This window comes from Manis javanica, chromosome 12 (genome assembly GCF_040802235.1).
Source record: "Manis javanica isolate MJ-LG chromosome 12, MJ_LKY, whole genome shotgun sequence".
In the NCBI taxonomy this organism is placed as follows: Eukaryota; Metazoa; Chordata; class Mammalia; order Pholidota; family Manidae; genus Manis; species Manis javanica.
This window is the reverse complement of record NC_133167.1, coordinates 5,568,070-5,579,434: the sequence shown is the minus strand read 5'-3', so window position 1 is coordinate 5,579,434 and position 11,365 is coordinate 5,568,070.

Here is an 11,365-nt window from a genome sequence, read left to right as displayed (position 1 = left end):
AGATTTAGACATTTCATGTTTTCAATTATGCCAAGATTGATGAAGCCTTGGGAAACTGATTATACTAACTACACTTAGAACAGACTGATTTACAAATCTCTCTGTAATTTGGTAAATTCACTGTTGGGGCTTATACCAGTAGAACAGGCTTGGCTGTGCTGCCATGATAGCTGAGATCTCAGGGGCTTTAAACAGCAAAGCTGCCCAAAGAGGTCCCAGAGACTCTCCAGGGCAGCTCTGTAGGGTGGCTTGGTTACACTTGCACAGAGGCCGTATTGCCACTTTAGATGAGGAAGGGAAAGGGAACACGCTGGAGGGTCTCCCAGTTGCCACTTAAACACTCCCCCCAGAGTAACACATGCATCTCCACTCACAGGTCAGCCAAAGCAAGTCAGGCAGCCACAGCTAATCTGCAAGAAGCAGGGAAGACCAGCTCCCCAAGGCCACTGGAGAGGCATGGATGCCCACAGAGGGACCCACCTTTCTATTGGCTAGAATCCCCCATCTGTGTTTCCTCCAGATAGTAAAGCACCTGCAAACTGAGGGTGCCAGGCAGAGGTCAGTGAGCACAAATTGCACAACAGGAGTTGGACATGCAAGTGTTTCCGTAATACTAGTTGACATTAGCGTGCCTGCTCTACGCACAGGACACGTAACGTCGGCTGCCATTATGAGTCTGCTGAGCCTTCTTTGTTCTTCTGACAATTTGGCTTAAAGATGGGATTATTTGTGGCCATCCGAAACAGGGTTACCTGTAACCATTCATTTCCGTGCTCCCTTCGGAAGTGCATCACTTCATGGCAAACATTTTGTGATAGATTCAGTTATTACTTTATCTTTGTGTCATATACATGAATGGCTATATAGATCAACAGACATCAGATTGTGTGTATATGAATGTGGGTGTATATATTTATTCTGTATCTATAGCTATCTATCTACAGTCATCAATGACTGGTTTCATGGTGAGTTTCAGTGGGGTTTCTTTTCTTGTGGTTGAGATTTTGGAAGCACACTTGATGATATTTGAGAGATACACTCGTATTCCTAGGAAAACACTTCTCTTATCTTACCTCCAAAGTATGAAGGGACCTGACGACAGCTACCTATGAACTGATGACAGTTCCAAGTATTGGAAGATGTCATGTTCCCTAGTGAAAAAGTAATGATTGTATTACCTCAGGATTTTCTGTGACTCAGTTTGGGATCATCCTTTAACTACAAGACATAATATTTTTTATTTATTTATACAGTTTAATATTAAATATCTCAACAGATGGTGCTCATGAAACTTTCTTCATTGATAATTTTATGGTTGAATAAAGAGAATATCCTCTTCCCTTTTAGCTTAAATTAGCATATATTTTCTTTAATTTTATTTAGTCAATCTGCTTTATGCCTAATTGTACCACAATAGGTTACTCATCCTCATTTTGATATTTAAACAACTTTCAAAGTTTTTGATGTTTGCTGACCCTCCTTGAAGCCTTCCCTGTGCCACACATAACACAATTAAGGGTAAATTAAAATGCATAGCCTCACAGAGAAAAGTGCTATCAATTCCTAAGGTCCATGTTTTCTGAGTGGATTAATATTAGATGCAAGCTTCCAATAAATGACCAACCATTTACCTTTTCTAGACTGTGCTCTGGCCAGTCTTCCCCGGGAATCCTAAGGTTGGCTAAGATTCAAACCTTGGTAAGTGATCTGAGCCTTTACTCTGAAATTTGGGTCTTCAAACTCAATAGATTTCCTTGGCAAACTTCATCTTTCCCCACCCTCCCGCCCCAGAGAATTCCAGAGAAAGAACATGTTTCAGAGAACTGAAATGCCATGGTGCATTTCAGTGGGATGGTGGGAGGCCCTTTCTCCACAGCGGGATTCTCTCTCTTTTCTCCCGACTTTCTTTGGCCATGGCTATTGATGGTTGCTTTCCCCAGTACCCTTTGATGTTGCCACCTCTTAGCAGAGCCAGCCCATGGTGTGGATTTTAGAGCCAAACTGCATTTGAGGCTGAATCCTCCCAGAAGCCACGCTGTCAGCTGCGTGACCAGCAGCTCATATCCAGCGACTTAGCCATACAGGAGTGAACAGTTGCCAGTAACGTCTCTCCACAGCAAACATGCCTGTTCCCTGTGATGTGCTCTCAGCACATTTTGGTGGGTGCAGGGGTGTCCTTGAGCTTCAATACTGCATGTGCATATCTACAGTAAAAAGAACGCAGAGCTTTTTGGTACTGCTGCATGTATTGTTGGTCTGCCAGCCTCGCCTCTGTCTAAGAGCAGCCTGGAGGGATCTCTGAGGAGTTGCTTCTTGGAGCAGCCTCCTTGTGCCAGAGCTTCCTCACAGACAGTGCCCACACCTCCAGGGAGCAAGGGCTTAGTCAATCTTATGAGCTCTGCACAGAGTAGATACTCAATAAATGTTGGTGAAAAATCCAACTTCCAGGAGGAATCATGAAATTGCCAGGATGCAACATTTTTTTGACCTACAAAAATGACAGTTTCATATGGTTCAACTTGATTTACAAAGGCAAAAATTTCCATCTCATTAAGTTGTAACATATTATTCTTGTCAGCTCTCAGAATTGTTCTGAAGATAAGATATGCTTACCTGAAATTTTTGGGCTTGATCTCTCTGAGTCAGACTCATTTTATTCTTTTCCTGAATTATCTATGCTTTGTATAATTTTAAGGTATGAGAGAGAGTACACCGTATGTATTTTAATAAACTGTAATATCTTTTGATGCAATACTTTATGCCTTTCTCATTCTAAAATCTAACACAGCTCAAAGGTCACTCAGAAATTTACCAGAATTCCAGTCTAAAATCATGCCATCCCACCTCTAACTTCTCACTAACACAGCCATGAAAACAGCAAAACACTAAATCTCACTGTGACACAAACATTGATAAATGGCAGACATCTTAATGTCATTATCTAGGAGGAATTGACCTCAATTATAACACAAAACAGAGCTGGGTAAAATCAAATAGGCAAACAAATAAATATAAACAGTTCTGGGGATACAACTATGGTTCTCCTAGCCTTTGCTTGAACAGAATCAGGACAGATTTTTAAAAAAATAAATCACTCTATCTCCTAAGTTAGGAATCTGGAGCCTGCACCATCAAGGGAATTCTGTGGTCAGCTACTTCTCCTTGGGGCTGCATTCTCCTCTCCGCATCAGCTCTCACCCCTACTCTTCCCAGAAGGATGATCAGATTAGGCAGGGAGGCTGGATGGAAGAGGAGCATTTTGGGAGTTGTAGTCCCTAGAAGCAGCTCATAGTAACAATGATTGCCAATATCTGTGGAGTGCTGGCTATACATGAGGCATGTATTGAGTGCTTACCATAAATTACTCAGGAAAATTCTAGTAAATCCCCACATTTCAGCAGTGGATATATCAATCCACAGCAGGTCTGTGCTGCTGCTCTCTGAAAGAGCTCTTTCCATTTTGGAAAGATTCAAGTACTGAACACTTTAGGGGGTGTGCTGAGGTGAAAATGTACCTGTGGACATTTACAACTGGTCCAAGGGGTAGTCACATTAATCGTGAACTATATGAAGAATTTTAAAAAATTACTCTTTATCATCTTGCATATTTAGCTTTAGGCCTAATTCCATAAGGTCAGGTCCACAAAACTATAATTACCTATGTAATTAAGATAAACCTATTCTTTTTTTTTAAAAAAAGATATTACTTTGTTTTTGTAAAAATTATGTGTACTTATTGCAAAGATTTCAAAGAGGGCCCAAAGAATTAAAAAATGCAGAGAACAATTATCTGAGCAATAGCCATTCTCGATTTAAGGAGAATATAAACCCAAACAAAAGATGCTTAATAATTGAAAACATATCTAAGCAAAAAGGATTTCTAAAACACAAGTCAATGAATTATATTTAGAGTTTGCATTTTAATTAGAACTGTCTACAGAGTTTGATTTGAGACCCCTTTGCCGGAACATAATTTTTGTTGGGTTTTCAGAGGTGCATGAATCCTGCTCCACCACCTCTGTACCCTCCCCGGAGATTTCAGATTCCAGCTGCCCTTGGGCAAGTGACCTGCCACGTAGTTTGCAGACTCTTCAGCTTCCAAATGAGGAGGCCGGGCCAACTTGTTACTGATCTCCTCCATGCCTCACATTCTATGGGCTATTCTCCTTGTTAAAATGTAAACTCTCCTAAGAGATGCTTGGATGGTCAGGATGGAAGTAGGGGGCCCAGGACTATGGGGAGGACGAACAGCTCGGAAACAGTGGGCTCCTGTAGCGTGCAGTGAGGAAACTCAGATATTTGGGTTGGAGATGAGAGGGGAGAAAGAAGGCACCAAATTTAGGAAATTTCATTTCTCCCACAATTTAATCTAGGGTTGACTTAAATTCTATTGTCTGGGTCTCTTATTGCCAGTACATTAAAAAATGATAATTATAAGGGCAATTAAAGACTGAAATGAAAAAGAAAACACATTAGTGATAGGTCTTTAAATTATACCAGGCCTCCCTGCATTTCCAGTCCTGATTGCTTTCAGAACATTAACCAATTGACAGGGAGGTGAAAGGTCAGACAAACTTGTAATACAAGTATCAGGGGAAAAAGACCAGTCCCAAAGTAAGCGTGAAGCTTCGCTCAGCAGAAAATGTAAGTCAAGGCGCACACATGTCTCAGTTTATGAGAATGTGATGATTCCACACATTTGCCTGTGAGGTCTTACCTCTATGAGATGGTGGCATATATCATGTCAAGGGATCACACAATTGAGGGGATGTAGTAAAGTAATAGATTGCATCAACAAAGCCATCCCACTGAGTGGGAAAGTTTAAACCTTAGTCGTCAGTGTCTATCTATTTGGTATTGGCCTGCCCCACTGTAAGGTAAGCTCCTGGCAGGCAGGGGCTTGCTGTGGTTTATTCCCTGCTGTGTCCTGAGCCTGGATCAAAACTTGTGCATGAGGCACCCCTTGTCTTGCCTGAAAAGATGGGCTTCCTGCTGGCGGGAGATGATTCACAAAGCATCAGGATAGAAAATTCTTGTAGATTCCTGTTCTACAGCCCAAGATGAGCCTGAAGAAAGGATTTCCCAAAGCATGACAAATAGACTATCCTGACAACCTTCGTAGGTGGGGGTCTGGCCAAATATATTTGATTTAAGAAAACAAAAATGTGCCTTCCAATTACTCATTGCTGCCTAACAGACCCCCTCAAACTTAGCAGCAGAACACAACAACCCTTCCATTCTACTCCCAGGTCCTGCAGGTCAGGAATTTGAGCAGAAATGGCTCATTTCTGCTCCATGGGGTCTTGGGGTCTCTGCTGGGAGGATGTGAAGGGCAGAGGGCTGAAATCTTCAGAGGCTTCATCACTTACATGCTTGGGCCTGGGCTGAGACCATTGGAAGGTTGGGTCTATTGACCAGAGCTCCTGCATGTGGCTTGGGCTTCTGAGCACCGCGGCTGGGTTCCATGGTGGAGCTGCAGAAGAGCAAGTGTCTCTAGAGACAGGTGGGGCCTGGCTGGCCTTTCTAACTGAGCCTCAGATGTGACACGGTGCCCTTCCCACCACACTCTGTTGCTATGAGCTCACCCAGATCCATGGGCCATACAACTGTCTCTTGATGGAGCAGGCCCAAAGCACCTGTGGCCACTTCCACAGACTTCCCTAGGCCTGAGCCCTCTCCATCAGAGATAAAGCACATTTGGTCATGCATTGGCAGCAGCTGGTTACCATGGCACCATAGCCATCTTTTCCACAACTATTCATGGGCTGGCTATGTGCCCAGCACCACTGTAGGTAAGGGGCTGCAGCACGGGACACCATGGACAAGAATACATGCCCTTATGCAGCCTATATTCTGCAAGGTGAGATGGGCAAATAAACACACAAATAGGTGGGATGTACCATATTAGCTGGTCACCACTTTCTGGAGAGAGTAAATCACGGAGGGGTTAAGGAGTGCGGGGCATGGAGGGAGACAACAATTCAAAACAGGGTGGCAGGCCTCGGTGAAGAAGTGACATTTAGCCAAAGGCCTGAAGAAGGCAAAGGATGGGGACAGATTAAAGAAGGCCCCCAGCCCCTCGACAGGCTTCCCTTTGAGGGGTGGCCTGTGGTCCCTCCGCTTGGATCCAGTTACACTCAGTGACTCGTGACTCTGTGATGCTTCGACCCCGGAACATGGAGAAGGTGACCTGGCCCTGGTGTCCAGTTAAGGCCTTCAGGAAAGGGCGGCTTCGATCTCCTGCCCTGGGACCAAGGGTTCTTGGAGTCCAGGTCACCAGCTCCACGCATCCTGACCACGTGGAGAGACACTGAGGCCACACAGAAGAGAGGCCCAGCTGTGCCGGTCTCCAGGGCGCCGCCATGCTGGACGAGTGAGGCCTTCTGGACCCTGCAGCTCAGCCCACCTGCCCACTGAAAACCATCTGTTCCCTAAGACGACCCGTTTGGAGAGTTTTTAATTAAAATGATTCAGAAAACTTACTGAAGTAGGAATGATGACTGACCACCTCTGCGAGTTAAGAGGAATGTGGCCCCATTTACTGAATGCCAGTGAGGCCTGCATCCCACAGACTTGGTTAATTAGCAGAGGGACTCTGATGTGTGTTTTTATCCTCTTTTAACAGACCAGACAACTGAATCTGTGGAGAGATGAAGTTACTTATTTAAGATCACACAGCACTGAGAGGCTGAGTGAATCCACCCCTGTTCTTTCTGACCCCAAATGCTGGGTTCTGTGCCTCTCCTGTTCTGACGGGATAGACACCCCACACCTTTCCCTCAACCCTGGTGACTGTGACATGTCTGAGGACCACCCTGTGCTCTCCGGGGTCCCGCAAATGTCTTTGACAAGTGATTTGAGTAAGCAGAGTCCAAAGGAGCTCCTGCATGTTTCAGATGTTGTCAGCTGTTTCCTTGGGGGAACTGAATCCCACTCACCTGGGTTCTAGGCTGTGGAAGCCCTCAGCGGCCAGGAAAATATCTGCCCTCTGTGTTCAGGAGCAATGGATGCATGTTGGTGAGGAAGTGGCCCCCAGTCCTGCCCTATCTTTCCACGGATGTGCAGACGGCACCCCCAACAGCAAACGGAGCCCGCCAAGTGATGGAGCCGCTGGATCTGACAGGGCAATCCAGAGCGTGTTGTTGGAATCCCTACAAATAAACATTAAAATTTGTATCTTCTGCACACAAAGCATTGCTCTTTATTTAAAATCCCAATGCAGTGATTCATTAACGGTACAATTTCAGACCTGACAACAAGCATTAGGTGAGTTGTATTTGAGTAGGGGGGGGTCTCTGTTCAGACTGTTCAAATCACTCTAGATTAATGTCTCCACTGCTCAGAGCAATGAGCCTGACTGCCAGCTTCCCACATCCCCAGCTGGACACAGGACCCAGTTCACAGTTGCATGACGAGTCAGCCCAGTGGGTCTGAAGAATTTCTGCTGATCTGCAAGCCAGGGTGAGTCATACCAGGTCTCAGGGGCAGAACTAGGCAAAGGGAGAAATGAGACATTAGGACATGTTACCATCTTAGGGGTACAAAGAAGGATGTGTGCACGCGCGTGTGTGTGTGTGATGTGGGTGCTGTGTGTGTATGTGTGTTGTGTATGTGTTCTGGGTACATTGTGGGTGTGTGCACATACATGCACGCCTGTCTGCTTGTGTGGAGTGGGAGTAGGAGCAGATTGGCAAACTGGGCTCCAGGTCAGGAAGGCAGGCAGTCTCGAGAGGCAGGATGTGATGTGTGTCCAGCCAGGGGGTCCTGGAGGGGCTTGGGGAGCAGAGGGAGGTAAACAGCGGAGCTCCAGAGACCTGGACCCCTGTCCAGGTAAGGGCCACTACAGTCAGGCTCATGGGATGACTGAAAAGGGGACTTATTTCAAGGTCCTCATAGAAATAACCTGAAATTAAGGCTGGCCAGAGGAAACCAAAGATTAGGGAAGGAGACATAAAGTCAAGCTTTCTCAGTGAGGACCAGCATGAAATACAATTACATGCAATATCATATTCTTACCTGATCTTCCTGGACTTGAGCTGTGATTTCCCCCTGAAACCTTCTATGCTGCATGGGTCGGCCATTTCCATTTATCTCTGAGTTACTATTTACGTTTGCATCTGCTCATCTCTAAACAGTTTCTCCTTTTCTCCTGACATCGGAAGCCCTTTTTCTCTGGAATGACAACCACACGCACAGAAGGAGCGCCTGTCTTTGCACGTCCTTCGGCGTTATTATGGATCTGCTCTGCAGCCACATTTATGGATCCCAAGGTTCTTACTGAGACTGGGTTTCATTAGGATTAGAGAAGAAAACGTTCATCGCTTTTGCATGAATAATGCTGTGACAGTGGCTAACAGCTGCCTTATGGAGCCCATTTCTTCTCCCGTCTTATTTAAAACCTCCAGCTTCTGAGCACAGTTGGTCTCCTGTCCTGGAAGTCCACCCTGGAAGCCTGAATGTCAGGACAAAAGGGGGGACGACCAGTGGAGACAGGACAGTGCAATCCAGCATCCAGAATAAAAGCTATAGGGAGCCAAAGGCAGCCTGCCTTTCCGAGCACCCACCTGCACCCAGGAGTGGGATCGGCTATGGGCCAGATCTTGTTCACCAGTCGGGAATGCGCTCAGACTCCATGGCAACCGTCCTATGACCTTGGCCATGTCCCTGTGGATTTCTCTGTAGAGGGGACTATAAATGGCGAAGGAGCCTAGGGCCTTGAAGGCCTGTTGGGTCTCTGATTACCTGAGGTGAAGAGTGTCCAGGGGCGGCTTTGAGCGAAACCTCTAGCTTCTGAGAGCCTGGATAGAGAGGCATCAAAGCAGCCCTTGCCTACAGGGTTAGTGCAGCAATTGGCCTGAGCTTGAATCCTGTCTCTGCCCCTTAGGAGTCCCACGGCCTTTCAGAGCCCTTGCCTTCTCATCTCTGAGATGCGCTGAGAGCAATCGGCTCAGAGGCTGCTGCTGGGGGAAAGGAGATCCGGAGCTGTAACAGGACCCAGAACGAGGGGGACACAGGGTCCACATGCAGCAGCCGGGGACCCCTCCTCCACCCGAGGCCTGGGCCCCTTCTCAGGTGACGCATGCTGGGCACACTGTGGATGTAGGAGGAGGCAGAGACGTTAAGTCTCCTCTGAAGCCTATCTCATCTCTCTGCTTTCCCCAAGCATCACCCCTCTTGCTCTTGTGACTCTCCTTGCAGCCCCCGAACCACAACCAATAGGTCAGGAGCTAAGAAAGGTCTGGGAGTGAGGCCTTATGAATCTTACTGCAAACTGCACTGGTGGACAAAGTTGGTGACCCAGAGACCCACGGAGGTCACAGGCCAGGGCCCAGGCTCAGCGTCCCTCCCTCAGTCCCTTTTAAAATCCATGCCCACACTGCTCTTGCTGTCCGACCGTCCACTTCCCTGCAGGGGGCGCCGTTCTGTGGGGCAGGCTCCATCCCAGGGGTGCATCCTACAGTCCAGCACGGGCGCCTTTCCCTGGCCTGGCGAGTCGGATTCTCCTCTTGGGCTGCAGCCCTGTAGCTCTCCCCATTTCCATGCTGGCCTCCCTCCACCCCACCTCCTCATCTGGCCCGGCTGACTTCCCCGACACGCCCTGGATCCCTCAGGGCCTGGCTCATGCCTGCAGGACATCCATGGCCACTTCTGCACGTGGACACCCGAGGTCTCCAACGGCCACTCCCGGGTCTTCCTACCCACCTCCCAAGACCCCACATGGGTGGCCGTGCCCAGGGAGCTTTGCTCACAACCCAAATGTCCTCCTCCTGGTCTTCTGATCACCCATTTCTGCCTGGAAAGCTCCTTCCATCCCTCAAGATGCCGCTTAAATGCCACTTTCTCTGAAAAGCTGTTCTGTAATCTGCAGGGCAGAGTTAACTTCCCAAAAGCACACTTCAGCAGCCACCCCAGCGGCTAGGATATTTACTGAGCACTTTCTACGTGTTCTGTCCCCCAGGCCCCAGGGACAAAGGTGAGTGGACATCTCTATCTGGCAAGATCTTTGCAACTAAGTGAGGGACGGAAAGTTAACAGTCAAATAAAATACGGTGTGATCAGAGTGAGAAAAATGGGAAGTGATATAAACCTGAAAGTCACCATTTATGGCTTGCCAGGCAGTATGGTGGTTGTTTTACACACACAAGCTCATTTAATCATCACTACAACTTTAAGAGATAGGGGACCCTAACATTTCCAATTACGGATGAGAACGCTGAGGCCAGAGATGCTCCTAAGGGACTTGCCCACCGTTATGCAGGGAGTATGTGATGTACTGAGGACCTGAGACTCCATGGGCTTGGCCATCACACCCTCTGCCTCTTCTTGAGCCTCACCACTTGACGTTCATCCAGTCCTAATGGCAGTCCACACAGCCGCAATCCAAGGGCCAGGAAGGAACTGTCCCAGGCCAGTGGCAGCCTAAGACTGGATGCACCTTCACGTTTCCCCAGGTGGCCACAATGCGAATGAAGATGTGCACACTTAGAGTCACAGGCAAAACTGGCAGGTGCAGCAGGAATGCAGCCCAAGCTGGGGTCCCTCCCCTGGGGGCTCCGAGCAGTTTATGGAGGGTAGGTCAGCATAGCTCAGGAATGGGTAAGTGCTGTCAGATGCAGATCTGGAGATGAGCGTGTTCACCTTCCAGAGGTAAGTAAGCCAGCACCCGGGAGGCACAGAGTCCAGTGGGCCTGGTTGGTGCACAGGTTGGGCATGAAGAGGCGCTGAGAGAGGAGAAGGCAGCAGATCCTGGGGGACTTCAGCCCGGTCTGAGGCTTGTCCCAGAGATGATGGGAGCTAAGGGAATATTTAGAGTAGATAATGCAGCCCTCGTGGCCCTCACACGCCTGAGAACAGTGGAGATGGGCTTGTTACTGGGCAAGTAAAATACAGCACACCCAGTTACATCTGAAGTTTACATAAACAGTAAATAATTTTTATAAGTACATCCCGTATGATATTATGGGACACACTTAAGTAAAAAGTTATTTGTTGTGTATCTGATCACATGGATATAAACCAAATAACTTTTAAGTACTGTATATGTCCCAAATATCACATGGTACTCATTTATGCTAAAAGGTTATTCAGTGTGGTTTATATAAAACTCAAATGTAAGTCAAATGTAACTGAAGGTCCTGCATTTTTTTCTGGCAACCCTAACTGGAGGAGCCCCTGAACTGGGGGAAGACCAGAAGTCTGAGGTCAAGGATATGCTGAGCTTGAGGTGCCTGTGCGCCATCCCCTTGGAGACGAGGCTGGCCAGTCCCATGTGTCAGGGTGGGTTCTCAGCCAGGATGGAGGTCAAACACGGTGGAACTCAACAGGGTATGAAGAGTAAAAGCCATTGCTGGCGGTGTGTGTGCTG